Raw genomic sequence first — 23677 nt, forward strand, 5'->3', positions numbered from 1 at the left:
GAACGGACGGGGTATCAAGTTTGATAGTTAATAACTTTTATTAATTCATTGATTGTTAAAAAATTTGACGAAAAATGGGTGTCAAATTACTTCAATTTTATCTGCGGATTGAGATGGATACCCGGTCATTGACCGGACGGTTAAATACTAGGTCCAGTCCAGATAAACCCATAGTTGGTAAAAGGAGACTTTAAAATATATTTAAAAAAAAAAAATCAGTAGGATGGTTTTACAAAGGAAATATAATTAACTTGAATGGATCTCTAGTTCTTATAAAAGGAGTTATCGTGAATATCAAGTAGCCAATATATTTTTCTTCGTTCGAAACACAGGAAATAAGAATTAAAGTAAATGTACGCCAAGGCCGAAACAAAATTAATGTTTTTGCTCGACATGCAGCGTTAGAAGTAATTTCTCTCAGACGATAGCCGATCCGTACGTGGAATTCGAATGGGACCGTCTCGTTGTTTCGCAGATAAGTCGCAACTTCGAACAAGTTTAAATTGTGTTGACAACAGAGAGGCTCCCGCCCTCGCCCCCTTCGTACTTTCCCCCTCCCGCCCCCGTCGTCTCCGTGCCACCCCTGAAACTAAAGTCGAAACATGAACGAACAGTATTTATAGAATTTTCCAATAAGTAGCTGTGCCCCGTTTGTTGAAAGTTAAATTCAAAAACTTTATTAACTAATATATGTGAAGATAAAGTTGGCCGTGGGTTAGAAGTTCCTAGGGGGGTGCAGAAACCCTCTAGGACATTGTTATAATAAAAGTTGATTGAGCTTAAAGTGTTCGCTCGGTTATATAAACAGGACGGGGATAAGTAATGATTTTAATTTAAGAACATGCAAAAAGAATAAATATGCGGCGAATATATGGGTTTTATGGGAAAATTAAAACGTAAATAAACGTCTATGAAACTACAAATGTATTTATTATTTATATGTATTTTATATTTTCTGTTCATACCTTAATTTAGCTTTAACATACATATTTTTTTGTTATATTTTGAGTGTTCTTTTTACCAACTAGTGTTTATCTGGAGTGGACCTACGTGGGCTTCGATCATTATTAGTTGTACCGGGAAGTCATTACTGATTTTTCTAACAGATATTGTTAGGCCTAAGTATGCAAAGTTATGCTTTGACACATATCTTATTTTGTTGTAGTTATACCAAGCTTCAAAGCTATATATGTCACGTCATTACGAAAGTAATAGATACTTTTATTACTTTCGTAAAATTACTTTAATATTTTTTAATATAAATATTAAATAATAATAATAAATGCTCGTTATTAATTTAATACTTTTTATTACTTTTATTATTATTTTATCAAAATAAAGAAACCGCTGAAAGTCATTGTTGATTGGTAGAAACTAGCGTTGGGAACTGTCGACTGAAAACAGTCCAAACAGTCGATAGTCAAAAAACTAGCGACTGAAAATAGTAATTACTATTTTCACACACATTCCTAGAAATTAACAGTTTAGTGATTGAATTGGACTTCCAGGATATGTGATAATGCTGTGCAATGCTGGAAATTCCTGAGACAGAGTGATGAGAGTGGAGACAGCTAAAGGTATGCACATAATTAATTGAATATAACTGTAGAAAATGGTATTGTATGGCGTGAAAGATTTGTGTGCACAGATATGATTGTAATTGTTCAGAATTAAAAATGAGCATTAAGTTAGCATGTTAGCATGTTAGCATTAGAATACTATTTTGTAGATATTGCAAATGCAGACATAATTCAGCGATTAATTTTATGAAGAATGCTGTACACAAATAGTAGCAGAAGAAATAAAATATATAGAGTGATATCAAGATGACTTGACAAGTAAACACACCATCAAAGAATACTAAACGTAAAAAGGTCAATATGCTCTCCAATGAAAGTAAAATGCGTTTCTCAGAAATACAATTGTTAACTAGGTGGATTAGGCCTCCAGGGGGATACCACTACATAAAAAACGCGCCTAGAAACTCTACATCATGGATGGTATGGAAAAGAGTTAAATGTAAACAAAACAAATCTAACCTACAAACTATTATACATGTGTTCTCAATTGTAGTTATAAGTTTTAAATGTATTATTAGTTAGTAGTCATCTGTTGCTGAAAACCTGAAAGGACAACATGTTAGCAGTTTAATTTTCGTGCCAAAACATTTGTAAATAAATTCCGAATTTTAACGCTACAACGATTGCCAAAAGTACAACGACCGACGCGACATCTATACCGGCGTCAACGAAATTACTTTTCCGGGACGTCCAATAATTCCCTAAAGTTTAAAACGTCAGAGGGTTAATAAAAAAAGGTTATACGACAGAAAAAAGAACATTTCGGACGGGGAAAGAAGAGACTGGAAGCGACAAAAGGAGCATTAGTTAATGCATTTTCGATGGTTTTTCCTTCGCTTTTAATCGTCACGCGATCGATAGTGTCGGGAGGAAATTGACGAATGGATTAATAGTCCAGAGTCCTTCATCAATCACGGGCGACCTCGCAATTAATCATTTTTTCTAATTAGAGTCCAGTTTAAATTGTGTTTGTGTCCTCGGAGTATTGTGAGGTTCTGGCCAATTTTGATATATTAATTTTCGATACAAAAAAACATTCAAATGTATGCAAAATTATATGATAAACCTGGTAATTATTCTTATCACACCTTCCTAAACTTTTAATTTCAATAAATATTGACTAAGGATGTAGTACTTTATTTTTATTGAGCTAGCATAGGCTCAAACTTTAATTTTTCCGATACTTCACAGTAACAGGTCAATTGAAAAGTCCCCGGCCTACTATAATAAAACATTTTTTTTGCAGAATTAGTTTTTTTTTATTCAACATAATTCCCTTTAAGGTTGATATACTGATTATAGCGGCCCTCCAATCTATTCGATCGATTCAATCTTTTCGATACCATTTTTGTAGTACGATTTGCCCTTTGCTTCAAAGTAGGCCTCAGTTTCGGCGATTACCTCTTCATTCGACGAAAATTTCTTCCCAGCGGGCATTCTTTTGAGATCCAAGAACAGTAAATAGTCGATGTGGGTCAGATAGGAGAATACGGTGGATGACGAAGTAATTCGTAGCCCAATTCATGGATTTTTGACACGGTCCAACGTCTTGGTGAAGCAGCACTTTATTTTTCTTCAAATGCGGCCGTTTTTCGGCGATTTCGTCCTTCAAACTATCCAATAACGTTATGAAATAGTCGTTGTTGATGGTCCTTCCTTTTTCAAGGTAGTAAATGAAAATTATTCCATGAGCATCCCAAAATACAGACGCCATAACCTTGCCAGCCGACTGTTGGGTTTTCCCACGCTTTGAAGCGGGTTCATCGTGTGCACTTCACTCGGGTGACTCTCAATTGGAATTCGGAGTGAAATGATGCAGCCGTGTTTCGTCCATTGTCATCTATCGATGCAAAAACTCGGGTTTATTAGGCTTGATCATCTTCAAACAGTACTCCCAATCATCAACTCGTACCCAGATATTCGTGAATAATATGATGTACACGTTCAGTTGATATTTTTAGACTGTCTGCTATTTCATTCAATTTCAATTTACGGTCATTCAAAATCATTTTGCGGATTGTTTTAATGTTTTCGTCGGTAACAACCTCTTTTTTTTGGGCCTCCGCTGCTTTCACCGTTTTTGGTGCTCATTTCACCACGTCTAAATTTAACATACCAATCCTTGATGGTTGAATTTCCTGGGGCAGTGTCCGGAATCTCGGCATTAGGCCAAGTTATTGCTTCAACTGTATTTTTTCCCTTCAAAAAACAATATCTTATCAACACGCGAAATTCCTTTTTATCCATTTTTTCCACAATAACAAAAGTTGCTTCACTCAAAATGCTGTAATTCACAAACTATTGATCGGACAGCTGTCAAATGTATACAATCATCTTTTGAGGGTTATGACTAAGTAAAAAACATATAGATTTAATCCTAGTAGCGCCATCTATGTGTCAGACTGGAGACTTTTCAATTGACCTGTTACATGTCCCTTTAATTTCTTGTTAACATACTAATGATGGAGACTAATAAAACGTTTGTAATACTTGTAACTGATTCCTGCGTCATTGAGTGTGCTGATTCCAACAATAAAATAATTCACACATCCGTTTCTTATATTTTAACATTTCAATATCAAAAACATGTTTTAAATGTGCAGTTAGTATAAAATGAAAATATGAAAGAAGTTTACGAACATCTTTATATAATTTTTTAGAATTTTAACTATACAGCTTCTGGTTGAATGCTGTAAGGAGACTAAAAAGTTGTCCCCATACTGCTTGGCCCACAAAAATTTGATTTACGAAATTTCCATGTCTTATACGTGAATAAAATAGAAGAGTAAAGGATCAACATTAATTCAAAATACAACGAATGGTACGGAAAAATATTGACACCTCATAAGAAAAATGTTTAGAATAAAACTTTAGTAGAGACCATACAGATTGTTCGACCATCACTGTACTCAAAGTAATAAAACAATTTGAAAAGGCTTTGTCTTAAAAGCAGGGTAGGATTGATGTTCTATTTAAACTTTGAAGCCATGATCAGTACAAAAGAATAGGAAGGTAGAATAACATTGACAGATGTTCTGATTTGATTGTTCTGGTTCTGTTTTTTGGTCAATGTGAAAGCTTCCAACTTTTAGGAATCAAAAGAGATGATAACTAAATTCAGCTGGTCACAGTACTTCTCAAAAAATACCATAAATTGACTACCTTCTAATTTTATTCAATCTAATTGTGCAGAAATCAGTGACTAGCATAAAAAAAGTTCTATCAAGACAGAAAAACGCCTAGTTATAGCGATTTCATCAACCATCAAATGATTATTTGTAGACCTAGTAATCACCAGTTTGTTTTTTTAGTTAAGAAAGTAATATAATTAATAAAAAGAACTTTAGATTAAGCTGGTACCCACATGTTCTCAAAAATTGGTTAATACATGTAATTAATTTTTACTTAATAAAAATGTTTCCTTCTCGCCTGCCCTAAGGTCTTTCTCGGCTACGTCTCACTCCATATTGATAAGTGATATATTAATTTATAGTTTAATATATTTCTTTGATTACATGAAATTGTTTTTAAAGGGTTATTTCATCTTAAAGAAGAACCGGTATCACTATTATTGTTTTTGCGAAGTGGCAACACAGTATATGTTACGCATGTTATTTCCTTGTGCTTCTGTGACGTCTCTTCTCATTCAATCATTGTCCGTTGAAAAACGCGCTTTGCAGCCTTATTGTGGTATTATCTCATTACTTTTGACAGACGTTTGTATCTAAAATAATCAAAAAGTACTTTTGCTATGGTTTGTCCGCGAGTTTACATTTTATTAAAGGTTAGAAGCAATTACCTCAATTTTTTTAATTTTTCAGGATAAGTAAGTTTTGCTGTAAAGCTTTCCAGAGAGAGATTGCAGCTATTGATGGAGTTTCAAAGTCTGTGGTCAATCGAATTAAAATTAAAATTGATAATAAGAGGCCTCTTGAGGCAAATCGTATTGGTAACCTCGTGCTGTTCGAAAAAATCGGAAACATCTGCTTCGAAAATGGTAAAAAGAGCATTGCTAATTTGACTACACTAATAAACGACGAGGGTGTAAAGATTTCGCAGAGGATAATGTGGAGGCGGTTGGTTGAAGAGAATGTAATAGGACGGTAGTCTTCCAAAAAAACAGGGTTAATCAACAACATGAAAAAGAAACCATTTCAATGGGCTAGAGGACAACGAAGTATGACTGTTGCAGATTGGAGTTTTTGTAGTACAATTTTTTAAAAACGATTTTCTAGTATTCATTCTATTAATTTGCAGGTGTGCTTTTCCAATGATTCAGCCTTCCAAATTTTGAGTGACAAAAGTTTTTTTGCAAAACGACGCCCTGGTGAGTATTTCCACGTCGATTGCATTGTAGAGAGGGCTAAATACACGGTTAGTGACATAGTGTGGTCTGTTATCTCAGCCAAAGACATGGGACGCCTATAGAGTGTAGAAGTGACAGTTAAACAAGACCAATACAAGCGAGTACTAGAAACTTGGTTATTACTGCTGATCAATAAATGGTTCCCTCACGATTCCAACTGCACTTTTATGCATGATTCGGCACCGTGTTACTGCATCTTTGTCGGAAAAAAACACTGTTTTCCCTTGGCTAGGGAATCACTCTTTCAAACTCCATAAAAATACGAACACAGGTATTAAGAACATGCCCCCATACATCGAAGCTCTTATTGCAGAAAACGGTGACTTCACAGAATATTAAAATTATTTCTATTATTTTTTAATAATATCAAAACTGCTAAAGCGAATATTACAAAACTGTTTTATATATTTTTTTCTAGTGTTTATAATCCCATATTACAGATAGACATAAACATATTGTACACGAATAAAGGCAGTATAAATAAGAAGCTTCTAGTAATAACAATATCTAATAATAATTCTACAATGCCCTTAACAGTCGTACGTTATCGTAAGAGGGGACACGAAACGCCAGTTATGAATAAAACCCCCATCATCTCGTTCCCTCCACCTCTGCCGGCTCCGTATTTTAGCAGGTAATGGACGATTTGTCATATTGTTCGAAATTCATTAGTATTCGTCCGCAACTTCTCCCGTACTCGGTGTCGCTCCACGGCGAATTCCTCGCAGATGCCGGCGACAAGGATGAACGATGAGTTCTCGTAGGTGTGTCGTGCACGCCATGAATATAATGAAAAATTATTACGCATTACTAGCAGCGCGTATGTTCTAATTTTTTAAGCAAATAGCGTACGCGGCGGTAAGCCCGCTCGATTTTCGCTCAAGTTCGCGGAGGCCTCAATCATTCCGGCTTTAACTTGACGTAATTAGTTTAGTCAGGCTAGTTACAACAAATTATGAGCGTCGTAACAAGCCTCTATAATATCCCACACTCTCTCCGCTTCTATGTATTCTGAAAGTCCGTGAGCACTCGGTATTGTCACAGCAATTTATACTTTTTCATCAACTAACAGGAAAAAATTAAGATATACTGTTTCATTTAAAGTTTTCTTTTGTTTTCCTTTAATACTGTTCCATAAAAGAATTTTTTAAGACGTGAAAATATGCAGAAATCAGAGGAAACTAAATCTGGTGGATAATCTGTATATAGAAACAATTATTGCTTTGTGTCGGTTACCTTGTACGGTACGTTACCTTGAAGAAACATTCTTTGTGTTCGTTGATAATGATGTTTGTCCACCAACATAGCTCGAGACGTTTTTAATAATTTTAATTACCTTGTGGGGTATCTGTGCTGATTTCAAAAATAATAATAATAAATTAGTATAACCAGTTAATTTCTCACATTTTAATAGTTAATTGAAATATATTTAGTGTGACAAAGAGTCGGAAAAGTTCAATGCCAACAGAAAAAGAGATATATCCAGCTTTCGTCGAATTGGAAGCGGCATTTAATAGAGTAAACATTGAAGACAATATGAAATAAAAAACCTTCAAAACTAAAGTAGGGCTAAGACAAGCCCAACCCAGTTTACAGCATTAATGGATGAAATAATATCAAATGTTAAATAAACAGAATAGGACTACATATGGAGTATAAGTATATGGAAAAATATAGAGATGTCGGTAAGAACGTTTGCAGATCATAGCGTAAAATTCCTTTTAAACTCAGATCATTTTTCCTTTCTCATTTTACTAATTAGCATTACTTTAATTAAAAAAAGACACAATGAAGTTTGATAGGTCCGAGCATGTAACCAAATCGGGCTATAAAATTCGATTTTTGTTGGTACTGGTCGACACCGTTGTCATATATCAATGTAAATATAATAAAACAACAATAACATACATTAGTATTTTGTTAGAGTGAACATAAACGAAAACTTAAATTTGGTACGCCAACGTTGCATTATAAATTTTGATAACATACGTTGGTTGTTTATACACGCAAAATTCCTTTTTATCCTTTTTTGTCCACAATACCAAAAGTTGCTTTACTCAGAATACTATAATTTACAAACTAATGATCCGACAGCTGTGAAAAATATATACACGCATCTTTTGAGCACTAGGGCTAACTAAAAACATATGGATTTAATTCTAGTAGCGCCATCTATGTGTGAGGCCATATAAACATTTTGAATAAAACTTTAGTAGACCCCTTTTGTATATTCATAAATTCTAACTTGGAAGCAGTGATAATTATAAAGAAAACTAAACTTTTTGGAAACGCGAATGCGTCTAAATACAAATTTATCGTTACTAATAGAATAGACAAGTTATCAGACTGTTGTTTGATGAGTCTAATAAGCCTTAAAGTTCATTTTTTTGACCAGCCATATTTCCCCCTCTCTCTGTTAAGTTTAAGTTCAAGGGCTCCGTTTCCTCCGACAGCGAATGTTCCAGCCTTCAGTACCAGAATTTCAAAATTCGTTCACTAAAAAAATGGTAAATAGACAAGACAATCGAAACACGAGAAAGACCGAGCACTTCATCCTGATATACTTGATCGGACAAATATTCTCGCTTGTTGCCAACAGATAATATTCAGTAAAATAGAAAGAAAAATGTTCGTCCGATGACTCAACGTATCCCTTTCGATTGCTCGGCAGAACAAAACGCAGAAAATTAACCGGCAAAATTGATGGAGAACAAAGCGACGAAGGGCAAAACAAGGAAATTAATTCTCCTCCGCGTTTATTAAGTGGCATAGCAGTCGGTAGCCGTAACAGAAGTCTTATTTCAATTTACGGTCATTCAAAATCATTTTGCGGATTGTTTTAATGTTTTCGTCGGTAACAACCTCTTTTTTTTGGGCCTCCGCTGCTTTCACCGTTTTTGGTGCTCATTTCACCACGTCTAAATTTAACATACCAATCCTTGATGGTTGAATTTCCTGGGGCAGTGTCCGGAATCTCGGCATTAGGCCAAGTTATTGCTTCAACTGTATTTTTTCCCTTCAAAAAACAATATCTTATCAACACGCGAAATTCCTTTTTATCCATTTTTTCCACAATAACAAAAGTTGCTTCACTCAAAATGCTGTAATTCACAAACTATTGATCGGACAGCTGTCAAATGTATACAATCATCTTTTGAGGGTTATGACTAAGTAAAAAACATATAGATTTAATCCTAGTAGCGCCATCTATGTGTCAGACTGGAGACTTTTCAATTGACCTGTTACATGTCCCTTTAATTTCTTGTTAACATACTAATGATGGAGACTAATAAAACGTTTGTAATACTTGTAACTGATTCCTGCGTCATTGAGTGTGCTGATTCCAACAATAAAATAATTCACACATCCGTTTCTTATATTTTAACATTTCAATATCAAAAACATGTTTTAAATGTGCAGTTAGTATAAAATGAAAATATGAAAGAAGTTTACGAACATCTTTATATAATTTTTTAGAATTTTAACTATACAGCTTCTGGTTGAATGCTGTAAGGAGACTAAAAAGTTGTCCCCATACTGCTTGGCCCACAAAAATTTGATTTACGAAATTTCCATGTCTTATACGTGAATAAAATAGAAGAGTAAAGGATCAACATTAATTCAAAATACAACGAATGGTACGGAAAAATATTGACACCTCATAAGAAAAATGTTTAGAATAAAACTTTAGTAGAGACCATACAGATTGTTCGACCATCACTGTACTCAAAGTAATAAAACAATTTGAAAAGGCTTTGTCTTAAAAGCAGGGTAGGATTGATGTTCTATTTAAACTTTGAAGCCATGATCAGTACAAAAGAATAGGAAGGTAGAATAACATTGACAGATGTTCTGATTTGATTGTTCTGGTTCTGTTTTTTGGTCAATGTGAAAGCTTCCAACTTTTAGGAATCAAAAGAGATGATAACTAAATTCAGCTGGTCACAGTACTTCTCAAAAAATACCATAAATTGACTACCTTCTAATTTTATTCAATCTAATTGTGCAGAAATCAGTGACTAGCATAAAAAAAGTTCTATCAAGACAGAAAAACGCCTAGTTATAGCGATTTCATCAACCATCAAATGATTATTTGTAGACCTAGTAATCACCAGTTTGTTTTTTTAGTTAAGAAAGTAATATAATTAATAAAAAGAACTTTAGATTAAGCTGGTACCCACATGTTCTCAAAAATTGGTTAATACATGTAATTAATTTTTACTTAATAAAAATGTTTCCTTCTCGCCTGCCCTAAGGTCTTTCTCGGCTACGTCTCACTCCATATTGATAAGTGATATATTAATTTATAGTTTAATATATTTCTTTGATTACATGAAATTGTTTTTAAAGGGTTATTTCATCTTAAAGAAGAACCGGTATCACTATTATTGTTTTTGCGAAGTGGCAACACAGTATATGTTACGCATGTTATTTCCTTGTGCTTCTGTGACGTCTCTTCTCATTCAATCATTGTCCGTTGAAAAACGCGCTTTGCAGCCTTATTGTGGTATTATCTCATTACTTTTGACAGACGTTTGTATCTAAAATAATCAAAAAGTACTTTTGCTATGGTTTGTCCGCGAGTTTACATTTTATTAAAGGTTAGAAGCAATTACCTCAATTTTTTTAATTTTTCAGGATAAGTAAGTTTTGCTGTAAAGCTTTCCAGAGAGAGATTGCAGCTATTGATGGAGTTTCAAAGTCTGTGGTCAATCGAATTAAAATTAAAATTGATAATAAGAGGCCTCTTGAGGCAAATCGTATTGGTAACCTCGTGCTGTTCGAAAAAATCGGAAACATCTGCTTCGAAAATGGTAAAAAGAGCATTGCTAATTTGACTACACTAATAAACGACGAGGGTGTAAAGATTTCGCAGAGGATAATGTGGAGGCGGTTGGTTGAAGAGAATGTAATAGGACGGTAGTCTTCCAAAAAAACAGGGTTAATCAACAACATGAAAAAGAAACCATTTCAATGGGCTAGAGGACAACGAAGTATGACTGTTGCAGATTGGAGTTTTTGTAGTACAATTTTTTAAAAACGATTTTCTAGTATTCATTCTATTAATTTGCAGGTGTGCTTTTCCAATGATTCAGCCTTCCAAATTTTGAGTGACAAAAGTTTTTTTGCAAAACGACGCCCTGGTGAGTATTTCCACGTCGATTGCATTGTAGAGAGGGCTAAATACACGGTTAGTGACATAGTGTGGTCTGTTATCTCAGCCAAAGACATGGGACGCCTATAGAGTGTAGAAGTGACAGTTAAACAAGACCAATACAAGCGAGTACTAGAAACTTGGTTATTACTGCTGATCAATAAATGGTTCCCTCACGATTCCAACTGCACTTTTATGCATGATTCGGCACCGTGTTACTGCATCTTTGTCGGAAAAAAACACTGTTTTCCCTTGGCTAGGGAATCACTCTTTCAAACTCCATAAAAATACGAACACAGGTATTAAGAACATGCCCCCATACATCGAAGCTCTTATTGCAGAAAACGGTGACTTCACAGAATATTAAAATTATTTCTATTATTTTTTAATAATATCAAAACTGCTAAAGCGAATATTACAAAACTGTTTTATATATTTTTTTCTAGTGTTTATAATCCCATATTACAGATAGACATAAACATATTGTACACGAATAAAGGCAGTATAAATAAGAAGCTTCTAGTAATAACAATATCTAATAATAATTCTACAATGCCCTTAACAGTCGTACGTTATCGTAAGAGGGGACACGAAACGCCAGTTATGAATAAAACCCCCATCATCTCGTTCCCTCCACCTCTGCCGGCTCCGTATTTTAGCAGGTAATGGACGATTTGTCATATTGTTCGAAATTCATTAGTATTCGTCCGCAACTTCTCCCGTACTCGGTGTCGCTCCACGGCGAATTCCTCGCAGATGCCGGCGACAAGGATGAACGATGAGTTCTCGTAGGTGTGTCGTGCACGCCATGAATATAATGAAAAATTATTACGCATTACTAGCAGCGCGTATGTTCTAATTTTTTAAGCAAATAGCGTACGCGGCGGTAAGCCCGCTCGATTTTCGCTCAAGTTCGCGGAGGCCTCAATCATTCCGGCTTTAACTTGACGTAATTAGTTTAGTCAGGCTAGTTACAACAAATTATGAGCGTCGTAACAAGCCTCTATAATATCCCACACTCTCTCCGCTTCTATGTATTCTGAAAGTCCGTGAGCACTCGGTATTGTCACAGCAATTTATACTTTTTCATCAACTAACAGGAAAAAATTAAGATATACTGTTTCATTTAAAGTTTTCTTTTGTTTTCCTTTAATACTGTTCCATAAAAGAATTTTTTAAGACGTGAAAATATGCAGAAATCAGAGGAAACTAAATCTGGTGGATAATCTGTATATAGAAACAATTATTGCTTTGTGTCGGTTACCTTGTACGGTACGTTACCTTGAAGAAACATTCTTTGTGTTCGTTGATAATGATGTTTGTCCACCAACATAGCTCGAGACGTTTTTAATAATTTTAATTACCTTGTGGGGTATCTGTGCTGATTTCAAAAATAATAATAATAAATTAGTATAACCAGTTAATTTCTCACATTTTAATAGTTAATTGAAATATATTTAGTGTGACAAAGAGTCGGAAAAGTTCAATGCCAACAGAAAAAGAGATATATCCAGCTTTCGTCGAATTGGAAGCGGCATTTAATAGAGTAAACATTGAAGACAATATGAAATAAAAAACCTTCAAAACTAAAGTAGGGCTAAGACAAGCCCAACCCAGTTTACAGCATTAATGGATGAAATAATATCAAATGTTAAATAAACAGAATAGGACTACATATGGAGTATAAGTATATGGAAAAATATAGAGATGTCGGTAAGAACGTTTGCAGATCATAGCGTAAAATTCCTTTTAAACTCAGATCATTTTTCCTTTCTCATTTTACTAATTAGCATTACTTTAATTAAAAAAAGACACAATGAAGTTTGATAGGTCCGAGCATGTAACCAAATCGGGCTATAAAATTCGATTTTTGTTAGTACTGGTCGACACCGTTGTCATATATCAATGTAAATATAATAAAACAACAATAACATACATTAGTATTTTGTTAGAGTGAACATAAACGAAAACTTAAATTTGGTACGCCAACGTTGCATTATAAATTTTGATAACATACGTTGGTTGTTTATACACGCAAAATTCCTTTTTATCCTTTTTTGTCCACAATACCAAAAGTTGCTTTACTCAGAATACTATAATTTACAAACTAATGATCCGACAGCTGTGAAAAATATATACACGCATCTTTTGAGCACTAGGGCTAACTAAAAACATATGGATTTAATTCTAGTAGCGCCATCTATGTGTGAGGCCATATAAACATTTTGAATAAAACTTTAGTAGACCCCTTTTGTATATTCATAAATTCTAACTTGGAAGCAGTGATAATTATAAAGAAAACTAAACTTTTTGGAAACGCGAATGCGTCTAAATACAAATTTATCGTTACTAATAGAATAGACAAGTTATCAGACTGTTGTTTGATGAGTCTAATAAGCCTTAAAGTTCATTTTTTTGACCAGCCATATTTCCCCCTCTCTCTGTTAAGTTTAAGTTCAAGGGTTCCGTTTCCTCCGACAGCGAATGTTCCAGCCTTCAGTACCAGAATTTCAAAATTCGTTCACTAAAAAAATGGTAAATAGACAAGACAATCGAAACACGAGAAAGACCGAGCACTTCATCCTGATATACTTGATCGGACAAATATTCTCGCTTGTTGCCAACAGATAATATTCAGTAAAATAGAAAGAAAAATGTTCGTCCGATGACTCAACGTATCCCTTTCGATTGCTCGGCAGAACAAAACGCAGAAAATTAACCGGCAAAATTGATGGAGAACAAAGCGACGAAGGGCAAAACAAGGAAATTAATTCTCCTCCGCGTTTATTAAGTGGCATAGCAGTCGGTAGCCGTAACAGAAGTCTTATTTCCGCTTACAAAAAGAAACAGCGTATGTCGGTATAACAGATGGAGGGAATATATAATGTTGGTCGGTTGTTATTCCTCATATTGTGCAGGTCCTAACCGTTATTTCATATAGAGTCAATTTTAATTAAATATACGCAACAAGAGAAATAAATTATGTCTTTGAAAAGCTAAAGAGTTTATCAAAATATTTTATCCTTATCAGCTCAGTTCTTCTGCATTTCGAAGTGTGTGCCAGCCAAACCATGCTGCATCGATCTGAACAAGTAGTAATTTGAAGATGCTATGCCTGTTGAATACTATATATACAGCAGAACTTCCTACACGACTTCTAACAATCATTCACAAATTTTGTAAGATGTGGCCAAGCCCTGTCATGGCCCAAGGAGTGATCGCACTAGATCATAGATTAATAGATCTGGACTGTTGTCTATTAAGTTTTAGAATTTATTATTTTCGTGCAATTTAATTTTCCCATCGTAGGAAATATCTAGAAACAGTTGAAAGTTCTTTGGGAATTTAAGCCGGGTTTTCGTCTAATAATGTAAGACTTATTGTTTTCATGCTTGTTTAATTACTTTCGCCATTCTTTGTTATTGATATAAGTAAATTCGTCGCTTTTACATCATTGAAACTAAAAGTGAGAATTAGGAGATCAAACCACAAAATAATGAATATGGGAAATACAATTTCGAATCTGCTATGATTACCAGTTGTATCACTAGTACTAAAGGGTAAAATGTTATTTAAATTGAGATATGTCAGAACCATCAATTTTCACCAATAGATATTGTAGATCAAAATACATGCAAGCATCTAATATACAAAATTCAATAAGTAAAACTAATACCTGGAATCCTTTTCAAAACACTGAAAGATCTATTTAGAGTTTTTCTTTTTATATGCAACCGTAAAGAATAAGATTCTTTATTACTAAAATGATGATTAGTACTAAATAAGAAAAGGATCAAGTTGTATTTTACAATCTTTCAATTGATCTGAATGATCAATTGATGATAATTGTACTCAATTATATTTCGAAGCCTTGTTTTTATTAACGTGGTTATTGGCAATAGATGTTGTAGCACGACCAACAAACTCATACACCTTTAAATGTTTTGGGTAGAACATATGAAATGAGTCTTTGTCATTTGGAAAATTTGGAAATGAAAAAAAAAATTAAAAACTAAACCTAATGCAAATTATTGACTCAATTATTTTCGTTGCTTTTAAAATTAACAGTATTTTTTTGTTGGACTAGTGCAAACTAATATTAGTAGTTAAAATTTGACACAGATTGCAGGTAAGTTCTTACCAACCTAACAAAAAAAATACGATTAGCAAATTCCGGGGTATATTAAATAATTTTTTAAATATGTTCTGTTTGCAGTATTATATTTGAAGTGACCTAAATATTAATTGCAAAACGAAGGCACCACTGTTGAAGTTGAAATTAGATCAACGATATTTGTTGGCAATCACCAGATAAGTTTAACATTCGGACACTAATGAAATCAGTTCGGTAATTCGTACTACTTGATAATATTAAGATGAGAATATAGAAGAAGTTTGATGACATATTAAATAGTAACAGCGAAAAAATACTAATAAACCCTGAACTTCTTTTAAAAATGTTATCGTCCAAAAATAATTTTAAACAGACTCCTAGATAAATAGAGCCGAAAAAAAAACAAGAATGGATCAATAGTCTACCCAGAGGTCGTATTAATAAAAATCCAAGGCTTTTCCACATGTTGGATTTTATCTATGCATATCGCTTCCTCCACAAGAAAAACAAAAAAAAACAATAGACTGTGTTTTAAAAACGAGTACAATGTTACGGAACTTACATTTCCGCTATTACAAGAAGAAACGGTAGAACTTTCTGAATACATATTAATGAATACGAAGGTTGTATAAGTGCTCTATTTTTCTAAAAAAAGAACTATTTGTTTGAATAATGTATTATTTCTCAGTGTTAAATTATCTTTCATTTCTATCTATAATATCAATTTTTTTTCAATCTGATTAGAAAAAATTGATCCAATACATCCATTCAAATATTATTTTAAGCAAAAACCTCATCGTACAGAATGTTTCAATCATTCTAGATTTTTTTTTAGAATTATCTCTACTGTTAAAGACTAAAGCGACTCACGTAGGTTATTAACACAAACTGACCAGACCTGATCAATAGGAAAGGAGTTTTTTTTATTTTACGTATATTTTTCTTTACCAACTAGGTTTATCTGTACTGGACCTACAATTTAACGTGGGCTCTGTAGGTAAGCCTACCGACTGGCGAGTGACTAACTTAGAAATCATCCCAAAAGACATCCGGTCTTACCCAGCCTGGTTACTGGCGTGACTGGAATCATTTTCCTTCCATCATTCAAGGGGTTTGTGAAAATAATTTGCTTCATTTTACTAATTTATGATTTTATCAGAAAAGTGTTAAAATATTATTGATAAAAGCGATATACATGAATGTTATATATAGTGCAGCATTACGGCTCTGATTATCGTGGCCATGTGCAAGGGCCATCTGTTTTCTAATAGATAAGAAACCTCAGTGTCATTTTGTATCGCCGTTCAATAAGTGGCCTCTTCTTTCTTTGAGTAATTTTGTTTAAGTAAATTAATAGTTTTTGTGTTTTAACCACTTTCCCTGGCGCAGTTCACTCCTTGGTGTTGTTAAGTAGGGCTCAGCTAAAAGTATAGTAGCCGAGGCTGTAAGGTCACAAAAGATGTATTGTAGGCGTTCATAGACTTCTAACCACAAAGTATTTCAAGTAAAAAACATCCAAGCATTGAAAAACACCCCTATTCCGTGGAATCCCGGTCCATGCATCACAGTTCAAGGTGTAAAGCTCCCAAGGGCAGGCTCAAGTTGTTGTGAATTAACACAGTCTACAGGAATTGTTCCACATTTTTACTCTCCCTTCTTGGACAAAAAAAAATGCCTTCGATTTTCACCTGATAAATCGAATAGCGTGCACTATGGCAGAATAAGGAATTGTCCCCGAATGACAGCTCTGTTTATTGATGGCAATGATATAAATAACAAACCTAAGCATAAATTCCTGGGAATTATATTCGACTCACATCTCAGCTGGCTATCACACTTCAAACATACAAAAAAACAGATGCCTGACTGAGATTAGCCTAATTCGATCCCTCGCCAACTTTCACTGGGATACTCATAGAACCACTCTTCTGAACATCTCTAGAGCACTGGTATTGAGGAAGCTGGACTATAGCTGCCAGTTTTTCATTTCTGCAACTCCCTCATATATAAAGAGATTAAATCTAATCCAGAACACAGTACTAAGGATTGCTCTAGGAACATACCAATTTCCAGTCCAACTGACAGTATACTCTGTGAGGCGGAAGTTTCTTCTCTAGGCTCTTAAATGCGTTCAAGACAGTTCAGATATGATCTCGATGGTAATCATCACTGACTCTATGAGTTCTCTTGAGAGCCTAAAGTGGGCACAGGCACATCAGCCACTGACAACGCATATTCGATAATTAAACACTGCCGCTCGTCATAATGGCAAGAATATTACCTACATGTGGGTACCATCTCACATGGGAATCGAAGGTAACGAAAAAGCTGACCATCTTGCTGGGAAAAGAGAAGGATCACTTTTGGAAAACCATCTATATTGGAGAAGGGATCTGAATACATATCATACCGCACTTTATAAAAAACTGTATCAATTAAACTGGGACTTAATGATCAATAACGAATTGTGCAAGGTAAAAGAGGAGTTTTACCAAGAAGGAGTTCGAGGATCTTCAAAGACAAACTGCTGTACGAAGGTACAATCGATACTCAAAATATTTTACAACAACTATAAGCCGTCCATTATTAATTAGTGTATATTATTAGTTTCTCTTTAAATGCTTTAAACTATTTTGTTGATAAATATGTTAAGTAAATAAAAAAATTACGGTGTAAACTAGACAATTTTTACTTTCTTGTAATCAACGAAAATAATTTTATGTACATATAACAGTATGATGATGAAGCTAAAGAAAATGATTGAACAAGAAGATTGAAGCTTAAGATAAATAAGAGGATATCTATATCACACATAATATCACACCAGATAAAAATGTTTATCATGAATAATATTTAATAATTAACATCAAATTTCCTATCCTGTTATTTACATTCGTGCTTTCTCACTTTTTCTTTACTTCTGAACATTTCAGCAATTCAGTGAACGTGCAAAAAAAAATCAACTAAATTATAAACAGAATCAATATTAACACAGGCTGTAAATAAAATAAATAACTAAATTTTAAAACATTTCAATTTTAACGCTGTTATATCGAAGAGGAAGAAAGTTCCCGACGAAATTACCGAAACAATTTTGACAACAGTTTCCGATACAATGTAGCTATTTAATGTCACTCCGAACTTGTATAAAATGAATTTCCCCCTGGGCAATGACTGGTTTAATTAAAAGAACTGGGAGAAAAAATCGGGATAAAATTCGGTTGATGGTAATCTCATTACAAATGGAAATAAATATCGAAATAATTAATAAAGAGCGGGACGTACTCGCTAATCTACTTAAGATTTCAATTAAATAAGAGAAAGTTCTTTTTTCGAGAAAAGTTTTAACGTTATTTGTTCTCTCGAAGGACTTTTTAGAAGAGAATTTCTTAGGAAAAAAATGTATGTTCTTGATAAAGGCGTAAATTAATGTAAAGCCGAAGATAATTTTGATCGATTTTATTTTAAGGTTCTTTTCGCAATATATTTTTATTATTAAAAAAAACCTATGGCAGACTAGTCATTAACTAGAAATATATAGCAGATTTTCTTTCTTATTGTTCTTAAAATTCATATAAAAACATAATAAACCTTTGATGAATGTATACTCACTATTCACCCATTTAACAATACTAGTGGTCACAGGGTGATCGAAATCTCATAATAGAATAAAGGGAATCATTTAAAAATGATATGTTATTAAAACTTGTTTTCACAGTATATACAATGTAAGATCAGAAATTTATTTAATGTATACCATTAATTGATATTAACATATAACACATTAAAACAAATATCACAAGAACTAACACACAGTAATATTTTTTAAATGGCATTGAATAATTAATCTAATTTATATTAAGTTTTAAGAATCACAAAGTTTTAACAAGTTTAAATTACTAGACCACTGAACATTATAACAAAGTATCATATCAATACATGTTTGTATATGAAAACAGAAAATATACGAATAAAACAATTTTGAAATTGTAATTAATAGAATTTATTTAGAATCACTAAATTAACTATCCATTTTTTAAAACGTAAATCTATATAGTACATAATAATTGATACAAACTTCAAACAATAAAATGTTATTAATTTTACACAATTTTACACATTAATATTTATATTTGCTTTAAAGGGATTATAAATTTACTGTTAATAAATCATATATTTTTGTATTTATCCTCTGAGTCCCATCTATATAAATTATTTACATTACACCGAGAAAGGAAATTATAAAACTCACCAACTTGGTCAATGCAGCATTTAGATTACATATCCCAAGCATTTGGAAGATGGCAGAAATTATAATGATACCAAAAACTGGATAGTCACCAAATGAAATAAAAGCCTATATCATTGTAATATCTAAGGTTTTTGAAAAACTCCTTTTGAAAAGAATAAAACCTATCAGAGAAAATAAAACTTAATACCAACACACCAGTTTGGGTTTACTAACATGCATTCAATAATTAACCAGGTGCAGAGACTAACAGATGTTATTGAAAAAGTTTACGAAAGTTAAAAAGTATGCTCAACTATATTCTTAAATGTAGCATAAGCCCTCGGTAAGGTTTGGCATGAAGGTCTTGTTCATAAACTACAGTAAATGTTACCAAAACAACACATCGAACTACTAAAATCGTACATTACAACCAGAATCTTTATAGTTAAACAAGAAGAAGCTTAATCTATAATAAAAGAAGCAAAAGCAGGAGTACCACAGGTACTGGGGCCAATACTTTATCTACTCTATACTTGTGGTATACCACAAATGGAAAATATTGCTATGGCTACATTTGTTGATGATACTGCGATTATAGCTGTTGGAGACGATAGTAAAGAAGCTACACGAAAATTACAACAGGTATGTGACAATATAAAAAATTGGACACAAGCTTGGAAAATAAAAATTAACGAAAGTAAATCTGTGCATGTGCAGTTCACCTACAATCAGATCATACAAGCACCAATAACAGTAAATAATACTATCATTCCATATAGAAACAACGCTAAATATCTCGTAATGAATCTTGATGCAAGACTTCGCTAGAAGGAACACATAAGGAAGAAAAGAAAAGAAGTGGAATTGAAATATAGGAAAATGTATTAGCTAATTCGAATAAAGGCACAATTATCAGTACATAATAAATTGCTATTATATAAGCAAATACTGAAACCTATAAGGACATGCGGAGTTCAATTATGGGGATGTTCTGCATAGAGTAACATAAACAAAATACAAATTTTTCAGAACAAAGTCCTGAGAAGTATTGTAGGTGCATCCAAATACTACAGGACTGACTACCTACATCGAGACCTTCAAATACCCACAGTTAGTTAAGAAATCAAAAGAATTTCCAGGGGACATGAGGAAAGACTCCATCCTCATGAGAATATTGAAGTATTGCAACTTTTGAATACCACCAGAGCAGAACACAGACTCAAAAGACTCAAACTTAAATGTTTTTAATAAAAAATAAAGCAGCCTCCTAGTTATATACCTAGATTGAACTTATCATAAAGACAAATTGTGGGTTATGTTCTGGGCAAAAGTGTAAAATCCGACAAGAAAAATTATCTCAGTCACGCCAGTAACCAGGCTGTGTAAAACTGGATGTATTCTGGGATTTTTTAAAAAGTTTTTATCTTTTAACCATATTTTTAACCTAAAATATATATCACAAAAACAATAAATACAGCAGGTTGATTTAAAAAATTGTTTCTTTACTTATATTTTTAAATAAATAAATAAATTTTAAATAAAATTCTTTGCTTACATATTCCACACTTCGATCTCACCCTTGGAGATACCTCACGTTTTATTTGCCTTCTATGGCTTTCGTTTATCTATAGCTTCCTACTATGTCTTATTTCACACGTGAGAACTAACAACTCACCAATGCGGAATTAAACTACTATGAAGCTATTTTATAATTTTTAATATTCTTTGCAACGTTCATTTTAACTCTTAATGAGCAAATTAACGTATTTATAACCTGCAATATTCGGTTAGTGATTTTCTAAGAAATGCATTTATATAAATAAATATAAATTAAATCAAAAGTTAAGCACTAAAATTTACAGAAAAGTCTTAATAAACCTTAGAATTACATCTAGTAGAATGATATACTGTGTCTCCAGAACCGTATCAATTACTATCAGTCCCTAAGCAAAAACAATTTTTCTTAACTCTTCTCTGTTCACCATATATCATATTAAATCAAATAAAAATATTTTTCTTTTTAAACCGGTTTATAAGTATTCTTTAAACCTCAACAATTAAACAGAAAATAATATTAATCCTTCTTAAGGCTCTCGCATAGGTTTATGTTCCATTATTAGCGAATACTGAACCCATTGTGTACACAGCTTGGTATGCCTGTAAAATTTTTAAATTAAACTAGTTTAATCATGAAATTTTGGTTATTATGAAACATGCGACATCTGGCGGGACCAACAATTCTTGGATTTTTTCTTTAAAAAAGACAAAATATACTTGGAAAAACATATAACCCTTTTACGTTTTATTTATTTCAAGAGTCGTTTTAAAGTGTATCCTATCAAAACGAGATCAGATACAACAGGATAAAGCATTATATGAAATAAATTATAATACGTTATCTATGAGATATACATTTTTTCTCGACATACTTGATTAGAACCACTGCACGAGAAGAACGACTCTATCTTGGACAAAAAGTAATTCCTCTCGACGCGGCATCCAGTTTGATGAACTCGCCTGCAAATTAATTTATCTCTTCCTTGTTTCTCCAATTTCCCGACTTTGGACGGTCCCGTTTTTGTTTCACTTCAAAGGCGAGCGATTGTATATGTGTGCATTGAGGTTTACTTTATTTATTTATTTTATGTATCGTATATTTTTGACAATAAATAGGGAACGAACAAAATGTTTATTTATTAATAAGATGTTGAGAGACCATTTACTTTTAAATCATCTTTAATTATTATCAGAATAGATTGGTAGAGTTTATGAATACTTTATAATGATATGTTGCCATTTTTATAACAAATATCCGCCATTGATGTTGGTAATGGAAATTTACATTCTCTGCTCTGAAACTTCCCATAACGCTTCAATTATATTGAAGACTGGCACTGGTACTGAATACCCCGTATATCTACAAAAACTTTCTCACACATAAAGGTACAATTTAGCTTATAAGCTTGACGGCTACTGATCTACATAAACTATATATTTTAATGGTTATAATACTCTTCCAACAACTTTAATAACCTCAAATCACTTTTTTTACTGATTTTTATAAGAGAGTCAACACTGAACTGAATATCTGCTATAGAAATATGTTAACTTGCCTTTAATGGAGAAAAAACAAGAAGTTATATTGTAAATATTTTCAATGAAAGTTTAGGGGTTACCCTGTATGAGTCGTCACACACACTCAAAGAAGCATCAACACTTCACATTAACTCAAAGAAGCACGTCAAAATCAAGACTGAACTAAGATCTCGGCTCTAAAAATTTGATATTTTGTCTTTGATAGAAAAAGAAACATAATCAAAGGTGGTTTCCCCAGAATTCATTGTACTGTCCGCACATTGGTCGCATTTTTTATGGACAAAAAAACCCTTTAAAGTTATTCTGTACAAATAATTTAACCCACTACAATTTTGAACATTTTAGTTAATAAGTTCTTATCTGCAATAACTTATCTCCCACTAAATTAACTTTGGAATATATACTTTTTCACTGAACATACTATCTAACTTCATAGAGCTTCATATATTGAGATATCTAATTTCGACTTCCCATAACGATTCAATTATATTGAAGACTGGCACTGGTACTGAATACCCTGTATATCTACATAAACTTTCTCACACATAAAGGTACAATTTAGCTTATAAGCTTGACGGCTACTGATCTACATAAACTATATATTTTAATGATTACAATACTCTTCCAACAACTTTAATAATCTTAAATCACTTTCAAATATTTTTTTACTGACTTTTATAAGAGAGTCAACACTGAACTGAATATCTGCTCTAGGAATATGTTAACTTGCCTTTAATGGAGAAAAAATAAGAAGTTATATTATAAATATCCTCAATGAAAGTTTAGAGGTTACCCTGTGTGAGTCGTCACACGCACTCAAAGAAGCATCAACACTTCACATTAACTCAAAGAAGCACGTCAAAATCAAGACTGAACTAAGATCTCGGGTCTAAAAATTTGATATTTTGTCTTTGATAGAAAAAAAAAACATCATCGAAGGTGGTTTCCCCAGAATTCATTGTACTGCCCGCACATTGCGCGCATTTTTCATGGAGAAAAAAAACCTTTAAATTTATTCTGTATAAATAATTTAACCCACTACAATTTTGAACATTTTCGTTAACAAGTACTTATCTGCAATAACTTATCTCCCACTAAATTAACTTTGGAATATACACTTTTTCACTGAACATAC

The 23677-nt window shown here is 33.0% G+C and overlaps 1 protein-coding gene across 1 annotated transcript in view; it reads right to left on the reverse strand.

Annotated features, from left to right (window-relative positions):
• The window catches only part of LOC143200196 (uncharacterized), a 198033-nt gene that overhangs the window by 47986 nt on the left and 126370 nt on the right, over positions 1 to 23677 (reverse strand). The gene's annotated exons all lie outside the window — the stretch shown is intronic.

The sequence above is a fragment of the Rhynchophorus ferrugineus genome, unplaced genomic scaffold (genome assembly GCF_030347505.1).
Source record: "Rhynchophorus ferrugineus isolate W39M unplaced genomic scaffold, kcgeb_rfMv2 rfM7, whole genome shotgun sequence".
Lineage (NCBI taxonomy): Eukaryota > Metazoa > Arthropoda > Insecta > Coleoptera > Curculionidae > Rhynchophorus > Rhynchophorus ferrugineus.